We start from the raw sequence: 12,460 nt of genomic DNA on the forward strand, positions 1-12,460 counted from the left end.
CAGCAAACTGTTACGATCAATTTTATCAATCTGATACCAGGTGCGCACTAGCTCCAGCGGGATCGCGGAAGTGCACGTGATTCCACCCGAGGCGAGAAGAAGAAACAAGCCAGGGGTTTTAGTCAGCACGAGTCAAAACGACAGAACTCTCCCGGGCTGGAGGTATTCATACGGGTTACCCCGGGGTAAACAAAAAAAGGAACGCACTAGCCCTTGTGGCTTGGTTGCAATTAATATCATGGCGCCCTTTTGAGGACGGACGAAAAACAAGGTAGCCAAGAATGTACGACTCAAATTACAATATCAACGATATAATGTACCTAGAGTTTTTTTTCATTCGTTTATTTAATTACTTTGTACCCATGGATGTGACTCTCAGCGCCCCCTATCACCGGCGCCTTGGTGCATTATAGATAAAGTCACATTACTTAATAAAAATGTAGTCATCATTACAGCCTATACAGTCCACTGCTGGACATAGGCCTCCACAAGTTTACGCCAAAAATAACGTGAACTCATGTGTTTTGCCCATAGTCACCACGCTGGGCAGGCGGGTTGGTGACCACAGTACTGGCTTTGTCGCACCGAAGACGCTGCTGCCCGTCTTTGGCCTGTATATTTCAAAGGCAGCAGTTGGATGGTTATCCCGCCATCGGTCGGCTTCTTAAGTTCCAAGGTGGTTGTGGAACCTTGTTATTCCTTAGTCGCCTCTTACGACACCCACGGCAAGAGAGGGGGTGGCTAAATTCTTTAGTGCTGTAGCCACACAGCACAAATTTAGTACTAAAGGGAAATAGATTATTTTCCCAAACATAATTAATATGTCAGTTATATCTGCAAAATTTACTTTTCTTACCAAACTAATAATTCAATCATCATTATAATGAAACAATTTTTTTGGATTTTATCGCAGATTATTAAGTTTTTTAAATGTAATGTCCGACGTTTCGGATACTTTACAGTAACTATGGTGACGGGATAACTCAATCATTATTTATTAGCAGCACACAACGCTCGTCAACATAGTTAGATACATATGCAAGCAAATCCTTGATATCTTGATATTGGTTTTGTTGAATTTGGAATGTCGATTATATATAGATGTGTGTGTGTGTGTGTATGGATTAATCTCCAATCCTTCTTCTACATAGAAAAAGAGGCCTATGCCCAGCTTTGGGATGTTACACGCTGAATCGTGATGGTGATCATAACGTATGTATCAAAACAATGTCATGATTTCAAAGAGTTCGTGATAAAACGGATTGTGGGTGTCGGTTTCCTCCAACCATTTATTCAACTTTATATTGGCCATCAACTGTATGAAACGCGTAATTATTTACTAACATCTACTGGTTTAATAGTCTGGACCACTTCGTGACATATATATATGTATGTTTATTTCATTAAAATTTACGACTCTATAATTTTTTTATTTTTTATTTCACAAGCCCTCATAATTCTAAGTTATGAGTAAGTGGAAGCAATTGGTATAAAGATTGCAATGAGGCTAGCGTTCTAAATTGATTACTTTGACCTTTAAGATCTGTAACTTAGTTCAATAATTATACCATCATCATTTAAGATGTACTAATTTAAAAATTTAACGTAATCTATATTATAATACATAGAAAATTTTGTTTTGAATAATTTATTTTGAAACGTTATAACGAATTTGGTTTTTATTACGCTATTAATTATATAAATTGTTAACACATTCAGTTAACACAAAAATAAATAAACATATATATATAGGACACAGCAGTAATTTCCTGCTCATAAAATGGAGCAGCCCGACTGGGGTTGTACCTCCACCTTACAGAAGATCACAGCTAAATAATACTGCTTTCAAGCAGTGATGTGCTCCTGTTGGTGAGTAATGTGACCAGAGCCTCTGGGATGAATGTGGGGTAGGGTCGGTAAGGCGCTTGCGATGCTTCTGATGTTGCAGGCGTCAATAAGCTACGGTGATCGCTTACCATCAGGTGAGCCGTACGCTTCTTTGCCGACCTAGTTATATATCATCATCATCATTCCAGCCTATTGCAGTCCACACTGCTGGACATAGGCCTCCACAAGTTCGCGCCAAAAATGCGTGAACTCATGTGTGTTGCCAATAGTCACCACGCTGGGCAGGCTGCGCAGGGCTGGCTTTGTCGCATCGAAGACGCTGCTGCCCGTCTTCGGCCTGTGTGTTTCAAAGTCAGCGGTTAGATGATAATCCCGCCATCGGTCGGCTTCTTAAGTTCCAAGGTGGTAGTGGAACCTTGTTATCCCTTAGTCGCCTCTTACGACACGGGAAGAGAGGGGGTGGCTATATTCCTTGCTGCCGTAGCCACACAGCACTAGTTATATATAGTAAAAGTATATATAGTAGTTAAAACACAAATTTTTATTCATATTTCATCTTACGAATGCTTGTACTTGTTTATAAATAAATAAATAAAAACGAGACCTTGGACCACAGGACTGAAGTAAAACTTCTTTAGCAATTGAATAAACTTACACAACAGGCCTGCACTGTCTTAGATAGTAACTGGCTATGAGAGAAAGAGAAAGGAAATCTGTGCACCTATCTCTCTCTTACTCCGTTCGCCTCACCCGATCACACTTTTCGTAACGCTCTCGTCACGCATTCACCAGCTTACTTCCCAAATTAAACGTACTTAAAGAAGTTTTACTTCAAAAATGTCCAAAAAATGTTACGAAATAGTCCAATATGGGAGAAGGATGTGACTATGTTTATTCTCTATCAATTATATTTAATAGACGAGCCCTTATTCAAGCTATAGTCTAATACTGGTATCAAAAAAACACAATAAATAATACAATAATTTAATGCATAATAACAAAGTTATATTTACAAGGAAATTATGAAACGGTTAAAACACTCAAATAGCGGACGAGTCGATACATCGTAAATCGTTTACCCATCCTACGAGTAAGAGGCGAGTCGTGAGAAGTTCGCGCCGATACTGGAATTAATATAACGCAAGATGAACGCAAGACGTTCTTTTGTGTGAAATTATTCGAAGCCCCGATGATCTACATTGTGTGGCAATATGGGATCGACAGAGTTATTTATGACGCAGCGCTGACTTGCGATTTTTTAATTAAAATTATATTTCTTATGGTGTAGCACAAATGATACACGTAGGTAGTATAGTGCGTAAGTAAGTCGTTGTGAATCTGGGGCTTAAAGAATTTATTTTAATTTTCAAATACTCAATTTATTTGAAATTGCATATAATATTTTAACTGGCAGGATGAACATAGTGAAAATCAGAAGCTCCTTTTTTATTTCACAACATTCACGGGCTCTTAGTTGCCCATGCCATTTGTAAAATATAAAATATTTATTTTAGTATCAGCGTGCGTTTTTTTTATAATAGTTTTACTTCAGCCTAGCAGTTCTAGCAGTAGTTTTCTTATTCAACACAGTGACTATTATTAATAAATTGGATATGATTTTTCTTGATGATAGTAAGGGGATTATGTCAAAATTACTTGAAATATATTTTTCACGAAATCTTTTATTTACACAAGTAAAATAAAATTTGAAATTAGCTTACTATTATAACGTTTGTTTTTTTTTCATTTTCATTAAATTTGAAAAATTAAAAAAATATTTATTTATTTAATATTGTGGTCGCAAGTCTACTGCGTCCACAGCACGCGCGCTACCTGAGGCGATGTGCTTAATAAGTTTGACTTATAAAGTTTTTTATATTTGAAACTAAGAACAGCTTACACAAGGTCAAATGTAATGATTGTTTTATTTATTTCAGCCGTAGAAGAATATAAATCATTATTTGATTTATCCTGAACATCCGGTTTTGATGTCTGTCCTTGTGGGTCTTCACACCGTTCCTCGGAGAGCACGTTAAGCAGTCGGGCCCGGTTCTTATCATATACACCTGATTACGATCGTTACTCATAGGAACATATCCGCCAACCCGCAGTAAGGCAGTGTGTTGAATAAAGCTCCGATGCTTGCATAGATAAAGAGGCGTATACTCAGCAGTGGGATGCTACAAGCTGAATGGAATACAAATATTTGGATGTTTTGATTTTTGAACGAAACTTAGCACGAGCCTGAGTTCCTTGAAAGGATTTTTATAAAACTAGTCCAGGGATGTCGTATTTATTAAAACATAACCTTGTTATTGTTCAATTTGTTCAGATAGAGACCAATGCGGGCAGAAAAATAATCCGCAATACTCAACCTATTAGACTATACATATTGTTCTGATAGTTTCTAGCTAGGATGATGATATCATCAGCTGATCTCTTGGACAAAAATCTAACTCAGTACCTACCGTACGTTATTGTTGTCCATACTTCTTCCAGTGTATCATTGCATACGTATCCTAAAAGTATTAATAAAATATCAATACCTACTATTACATATAATCTATAACACAGTTGAAAATATCCCCATTAAACATTGACTTTTCTACTTTAGGCTGGTAGGCCATATCTTAGAAATTTTCGTTACGACTTCACTTCACCATCATAGTGTATCGTAGTCAATATATCCCGTTCAATAAAGATTAACCCGTCTTTGAGAAGAAAACTGATGATGAACATGATCACACCACCTTAGTTGAGAATAACGGTTCCACCTGGAGCTGGGTTCTTTTGCGTTTACCATTATTATTTTATTCGTAATTTGTCCTGAGTAATCTACTAGAGATTGGTGATCGAAAGAAATTGCTTCTCACGCATATAGCTCAATAAACTTATGTGTTGTGACTTGTAACATTTAAACCTTTAATTTAATAGCTATACCCTTATTTAATTCCGCTATTTTATTTAATTATATTGCTTTTAATTCTATATTAAAACATTATTTAGCTATGCAATAAAATAAATTAACTTAACGGAACTATAAAATCTTAAGAACGTTTTGTAAAACAGAAACATAATCGTGTTGGAGCGAAAGCGATGCTAATTGAAAGAACAGAACAATAGAATTATGACTATTTACTTTGTGAACGTCGGATTTATATTTAGGTCATCTTCAACATCAACTATTATCGCCAATGAACAATTATTTCGTTCACTTACTGAATATTGCTAAATAAAACCTCATTGTATTTAACTACAGATGATTTATGTATGATTTTAGCTACCACACTTTTATATATATTATCAATGTTAAGTAGTTATTGTAATTGTACTGTACGGCGATTGAAGGAAATGGCAGCCCAAATCCTTAGCTTCGATTTCTCCGCCTACATGCTTTTTCTCTCGTCGAATTGATATCGTCATATGTATGTTTGTATGATGTAACGTCTAATGCTCTAATTTCTAAGATACTTATGTCAGTCAGTCAGTCAGTACAGCCTGTTGCAGTCTACTGGACATACGCCTCAAGTTCATGCCAGACATCCCAGTTTTCAGCAATATCTTAATTAATCTTTTTTGACTATATTTGAATATATATGTTATGCTTTCGCGCTACAGGGCGGACGAGCAAACCCACCCACTCCGTTCCTCTAGTGCGCTCACGAATACACTCTGATGAAACCAGAGCAGCCAAGAAACCAGTAATACCCGGCGCGGACCCTGAACTCACCCCCTCCCCCTCCGCCACCACACACTCCTCCGCAACTCCGTGCCCACCTCAGGTGACCCCACAGGTCCATTGGATCGCCCCGAGCAACCCAGCAAAGCTCCAGGGAGCCCAGCACGACCCGGCAGGCACGCTGCGCTCACGCGGCGGGCGACCGAAACCTGCTGGTTTTGGTCCAGGGGGATCCGTCCACAAGCCCCTATTCGTCACCTGGGGACGCACCCAGTAGGAGATCCAGCAACTCCCTTGGGAGTTTTCCGCAATCCTTATCCAGCCTACACCGGCAATCTTACATAGATCGTACTACTTTTAGACATATACACTGTATATACACTGTCAAACATTCTGGTATAAATCAATTTTAATACTATAAAAACTGGGACTGCTTAAACATGCTAAATTCTGGAACTACTTAGAGATTTTAGTATCCTGAAGTGGGTTGTCTATTGGCAAAATCTCGCAGAGTCAATGACGTTTATAAAAAAAAAAAGTTTAAGTAAATAAAAAAACATCAATTAGTAATATTAATCCTGTTTAGACTAATCGCCAGAAGGCTTAGTCGAATTTTCTACCTTTAAAAGAATCTGTTACAATGATAACAGTAATTCGCATTTAACGAATACGTCTGCTCGGGTCAAGAGGTCGAGATCTTGAAATCGGTTCATCTCAATACAATATATAACAATAGCAGTCATTACGACATTTCAACTTTATGTCAATTATATAACCTTGGTATTTTAAACTAATATTTATCTCTATTTGTATTGAATGATTAGTTATAATAGAGTTTAATAATAATAAATAATAATAATAATTGGGTTTGCTCGCGAACGCAAAAATCGACCTTAATTGACATCTGCAAGTGATACAGAGTAGTACACAGTATACAGTACACAGTAGTACACAGATCCTGGTTTCCTTACATGGTACTAAACTAGGGATATCATCTTTCCAACAAAAAAAGAATTATCAAAATCGGTACACCTAGTAAAAAGTTATTGCGGATTTTCAAGAGTTTCCCTCGATTTCTCTAGAATCCCATCATCAGATCCTGGTTTCCTTATCATGGTACTAAACTTGGGATATCTCCTTTCCAACAAAAAAAGAATTATCAAAATCGGTACATCCAGTAGAAAGTTGTGCGGTATAATACAACGTAGGTCGACGAAAAAAGCGTCAAGTAAAAACGCATTATTAGATATAACTCGAAAAGTAGTAGTTAGATCTCAAATAAATTTAAATGGGACCAATTGGCACACACCACCTTTCGATGAAAAGAAAATTTGTCGAAATCGGTCCACACGGGCAAAAGTTCTGATGTAACATACATAAAAAAAAAAAAAAAAAAAAATACAGTCGAATTGAGAACGTCCTCCTTTTTTGGAAGTCGGTTAAAAAGTAATAGGTACCTATAAAGAAAGATGTACAAAGGCGGTCTTATCGCTAATAGCGATTTCTTCCAGACAACCTTTGGGTATAAGACAGGGTGTAGAAAAAGAGAAGCGGTAGGGAAGTGTACAAAGAGTTGATAAAAAATTAGCCTAGAGTAGGACGATAACTAGGAAAGTGTAGCAACGGGATTGTTTGCTGATAAGAAGTGCTTGGGAATGTCAAACCAGTGTTAGAAATTTAGGTTAATGTTAGTTATATCTCGACGAAGCGTTGGTGTAGCGTTCATAGGATATGCCACTGGCTGTTAAGTTGGCGGTCGCGGGTTCAAGCCCCGCTAACACGTCACAGTTATCATTTGTATTGGGCCATTTAGATTTTTACTGTTGTCTGGGCGTTTGTGCTTGTGTATTGTGCGTGTTTCTTCGTCGTTATATCTAATATCCTTAAACGAGCGATTATATATATATATATATATATATATATATATATATATATATATATATATATATATATATATAATCTGAATTTCGACTGCAACGATTTTAATGAAATTTAGTATATAAGAGGTTTCGGGAGCAATATATCCATCTAGCCCGGATTCATTTTGAGAAAAAGTCTTTTTATCCCTGCTTTTAGGCCATGAAAAAATGGCTACAATATCGTTAGAATACTAAAGTCAATTGCGCGATTGTTTATAAAGTTCTTATAAGACCACGGTTCAAATCCCTATGTCTCCAGATCGATTATTTTTTTTCCTTTTTTTTTCTAACTGTACTTATGATTTTTTATTTAAATAACCAGTTCATACTTTTATTATTATGTCGGTAAAATCGGAAAATATTATTCATATTTTATCAACATGTAATTCGTATTTAAATATGATTTCCAAAAAACACAATTTAGTAAAAATAACGAGCTAAGCTCAGTCACCCAGGTACTAGGTACTTATGTAATAAATATAATAATTACAAACACTTATTGAAGATTTGTACGATTAGTAAAAGATCACCCAGTAACATATGTTTGTATATGGCTTCTGTTTAAAAACAACATATGTCTATTAAAGAGAAAAAAAAAACCAAAAAAAATACCGATTCTACTTTAAAAGAAAAGTGTTAGAACCTAACTCTACGGACAAGAAGATTACGCAGAGATAACAGCACATAATTTCCACGATAATCTATGATTTATGATATTAAGTTTACATGTATTTCAAAAGCCGTACACTCAGGCTTTGATGGTCCAATCACTAATGAATCGTGTCGAATCGTCACTTGTTTGCTAAATTCCTTTTAACATAAATCCCTGTGAAAGTGACGCAACTCTCTTTATAAGACAATTGGATTGCACGAAGTCTCACCTAAGAATCTACATTTATATAATAATAAAGCTAAACAGTCGTTTGTTTGTTCAATTTAAACTCACTATCCAATTTTTAAGCATGTTTTTTTTATAACGGAAATGAGAAAGTTTAAAAGTATATCCAAAGTACGAATAAAAATTAACAGAAATGAAATCCACTAGGTCGACTTGTAATACTTGTTTCAAGATCTAGTAGTCCAAATCGAAAGGAGACCATTTTTTAAAGTGGATTAAAATGATAAAGTATTAAGGAACATTTCATGGGAGCTGAACCGCAACCACAATTTAAAAAGGCGTATTTGGACGTTACCGGCAAAGTCAAATTCATTGAATCGATATGTTTTATAGAATGCCAGATTTTATAAGTACACAAACACGACTAACAATGTATATATAAATATCACGTTTGGAATAAGAAGATAAATATTATGAATGAAAATAAATTATTACATAGATGACGTATGAACGTATTCGAAAAATGTTTATGATGCATTTTAACCATACCAGAATATCATATCATAATTATTAAGTTACCAGTACATACTTTGAGTATATTTTCAAAATACTTAAGAACTAATCATTTATTAATAGTTGTGGTATCTACATTAAACGATAAAAAGCAACACCTTACATGTTCTATCATTAACTCAAATCAACATCTTGACTTAGGCAACACGTAATCTCTTGAGAATTTGCGGACATAAAGCCTATATACTTTGAAACTTTATTACGTAAGCGTACCGAAGAGGAGGAAGGGTTGGAAACCCTCAACATACCCTTACATTTTTGTTTTTGAGGGGGGGGGGGGTCAAACTGATTCTTAAGTAATATTTTCCAAGTCGTACGCTCGTTTGTTTGTCGGCAAACAAGCGTACGGCTCACCTGATGGTTTTTTTTTTATGTCACTAGGTCGGCAAACAAGCTTACGGCTCACCTGATGGTAAGCGATTACCGTAGCTTATAGACACTTGTAACACCAGAAGCATCGCAAGCGCGTTGCCGACCCAATCCCCAATCCCCCCAGGAGCTCTGGTCACCTTACTCACCAACAGGAACACAATACTGAAAACAGTTTGATTTAGCTGTGATCTTCTATAAGTTTGAGGTTACTATCTCAGCCGGACTGCTCCATAATATTTTGAGCAGGAAATTTCCTGCTGTACCCTATCTCAGTTTATTACAAATTACTCTTTTGTTTTCCATGAAAAGCCAATAAACGCTCATCAATAACTTCATCCATATTCAGAAATGTTACTGACTTTTATACGTATTACATAAGTAATAAATGTAACAATACAAAGTGACAATATGTGTGACAAGATATAGAATACAAGCTATTCTTGTGTAACCTTTTTCGGGATACGTATGGAATCTTATAATCAATAAAATTTATATCATCATAAAATGTTTACGACCGACACAATTAATTATACTTGTTTTAAAGATCGGATCAAAGGGCATGGTATTGTATTTACTATTGATTTGTGTTTAGAAATGACGGACAATACATTACTGGTCATCACGCAATACTCTCAATATTGACATATTTAATAACATCTTACGTGTTTCAATAAGTTTGACTGGTTCACTGGTGCAATTTGTAGTGTAGAGCAATTACTTTCTGCTCCGGGGTTTGTGGATTCGATTCTCTCCTGTGCCTAGGTGTTATATATTTGTATTTATTTGTATGTGTATTATTTTTATTTATATATATCAAAAAGTATACATTTAACAGTCGGCTGTTGTTGTGTTATAACACAAGAATTAAGTTGCTTACCGATGAACAGACGACCGTGTTTTATGTTATGAAAAAAATGTACTAGTATATTAATTTGTAATTAGCGTAAGTATTTTGACCTCTGGGTTAATGTTAATTTATGTATAACTAGCTGCCCGGACAGACTTCGTTCTGTCCAAAGTTAATAGTATAAATAATAATATTTTTTTACTTTTTTTTAGTACTAAAACCTTCAGCGGGCCTTAAGAAACATACAAAAAAATAAATTAACCGAATTGGTTGAGCCATTCTCGAGTTATGCGGTCAGAAACATTCATTTTTATTTATATAGATAGATTATGTATATCCATTTTATAAATCCAGTACATCATAAATACAAGGCAGCTATATTATTTTATATAGTTAAAATAATTCGTATATAATTATGCAGAATAGTAGTAATTATTCATGGTTTTGTTTCACTACACCTAATTATAGCGATGTATTCTAAGGATGCGCGCTATCTGGGTCGAACATATTTGCAGAGTTTTAATTAGTACAAAGATGGATGCGATTACCATATAGTCGATATTTCTACTTTCAAAATAATTACAGACTAACCATATATATGATTATTTTACATAAATCGTAATGACATTTTATTGGAAATTGTCTCATCATGAATACAGATGGATATGATAAAAAAAAATTTGGAGTAGGCATTTGTTTATGATTCATCATGTATGCACTGCTGTGCATGGCTCTTTCTTCATGTGGGACAAGAATCGAAGCTTAATCCACCACGCTACTCCATTGAGGGTTAAAAGTAAAATCCATCTGTATCACGCTTCAGCCTGTAATATCCCACTACTGGGCATAGGTCTCTTTCCCCATATAGAGAGAAGAATCAGAGCAGAGAAGGATCAGAACTTAATCCACCACACTGCTCCAAGTATATCATATTCTACTGTGATTAACGATCGCTTTTAGGTGTACATGATAACAACCGGGACCGAAGACCGACCAACTTAACGTGTTCTTCGAGGCACGTTGGACACCCACATGGACTGCACCAACACCCAGACTACGGCAGACATCTGTATGGTCTATATAAATGTTTGTCAGATGCGGAGATCGAACCCGCAACCGTCAGTGCAACGGCCACAAACCAGTGCTGTGACGGAAATAAATCGCTAATAAATCGCCTGAAAAATTCATATATATCTACCATATATATATATCTATAATTATTTTCCCTTTTTGACCTCGAACAACTAACTTCCAATTAATTTAACATCTGATATAAATAGCCGTGAATAAGATCTTGTATTTAATAATTACAGTTCTAAAGTTACGTTTAATACATAAAACGCCTTTAATTTATGAGGCTTATCATCCCACTATATTTCGTCGTTAAATATAAATGCAAACAAATTATTAATCCTGTAATTATAGTAAGGTTTTATCAAGATTTGTTCAATAGATTTACGCGTTTGATAGATTTAAAAAAAGTTAGAAGTTCGACAATTTGACTGATTTTTTTATGTGTGTTTCTTTTAAAATCAAAAACTGCTGCTTTTTATGTGGTATTATTAAGATTTAAGCATTTTTTTTATATATCACTAGGTCGGCAAACAAGCGTACGACTTTTCTGATGGTAAGAGATTACCGTAGCTTATAGACGCCTGCAACACCAGAAGTATCCGTTGCGGTTCCGTTGCCGACCCAATCCCTCATCCCCCCCAGGAGCTCTGGTCACCTTACTCACCAACAGGAACACAATACTGCTTGAAAACAGTATTATTTAGCTGTGATCTTCTGTAAGGTCGAGGTACTACCCCAGTCGGGCTGCTCCATATTTTGAGCAGGTATTCCTGCTGTGCCCTACCTCAGTTAAAGTAGTTTAAAGTTTTTTTTTTATAATGTTTATTTAATTGACTTCGACTACGTCGATAATGTTTTCGTTTTATTACTTGTCATGTAAGTTGTTTTTGAAGTTCAACTTCTTTTATCCCGTTAGGGAAAAATTATGAGAGTAAATTTTTACGCACACTGAAATTAGCTAGTCAACGAAGAAGAAGTTAGCAACGTGAAGTAAGCTAGCCAATGAAGTATAACTTCTTACGTGCGTACATAAGTAAACACACTTTTTTTTGTTTGTGAACAAGCAATTATTTATTTAGATACTAGATTTAAGTATTTATTAACTACCTAACTACGCAAATCAGTTGGGTTTCAAAATGTTTTTATAAATAAATTTCTCAATAAATAATTTTGCAAACAGCATGAGTCACGACAGTCATTTCTAAAACAAATTAGGTATTTATAATGTTGGAGGTGTCTGTTCGGCTGCTAACCTTTTAAATGAATATAATATTTGCTTTATATTACGCATCATAAATCATTGATTTGGA

This window comes from Melitaea cinxia, chromosome 17 (genome assembly GCF_905220565.1).
Source record: "Melitaea cinxia chromosome 17, ilMelCinx1.1, whole genome shotgun sequence".
Taxonomy (NCBI): Eukaryota; Metazoa; Arthropoda; class Insecta; order Lepidoptera; family Nymphalidae; genus Melitaea; species Melitaea cinxia.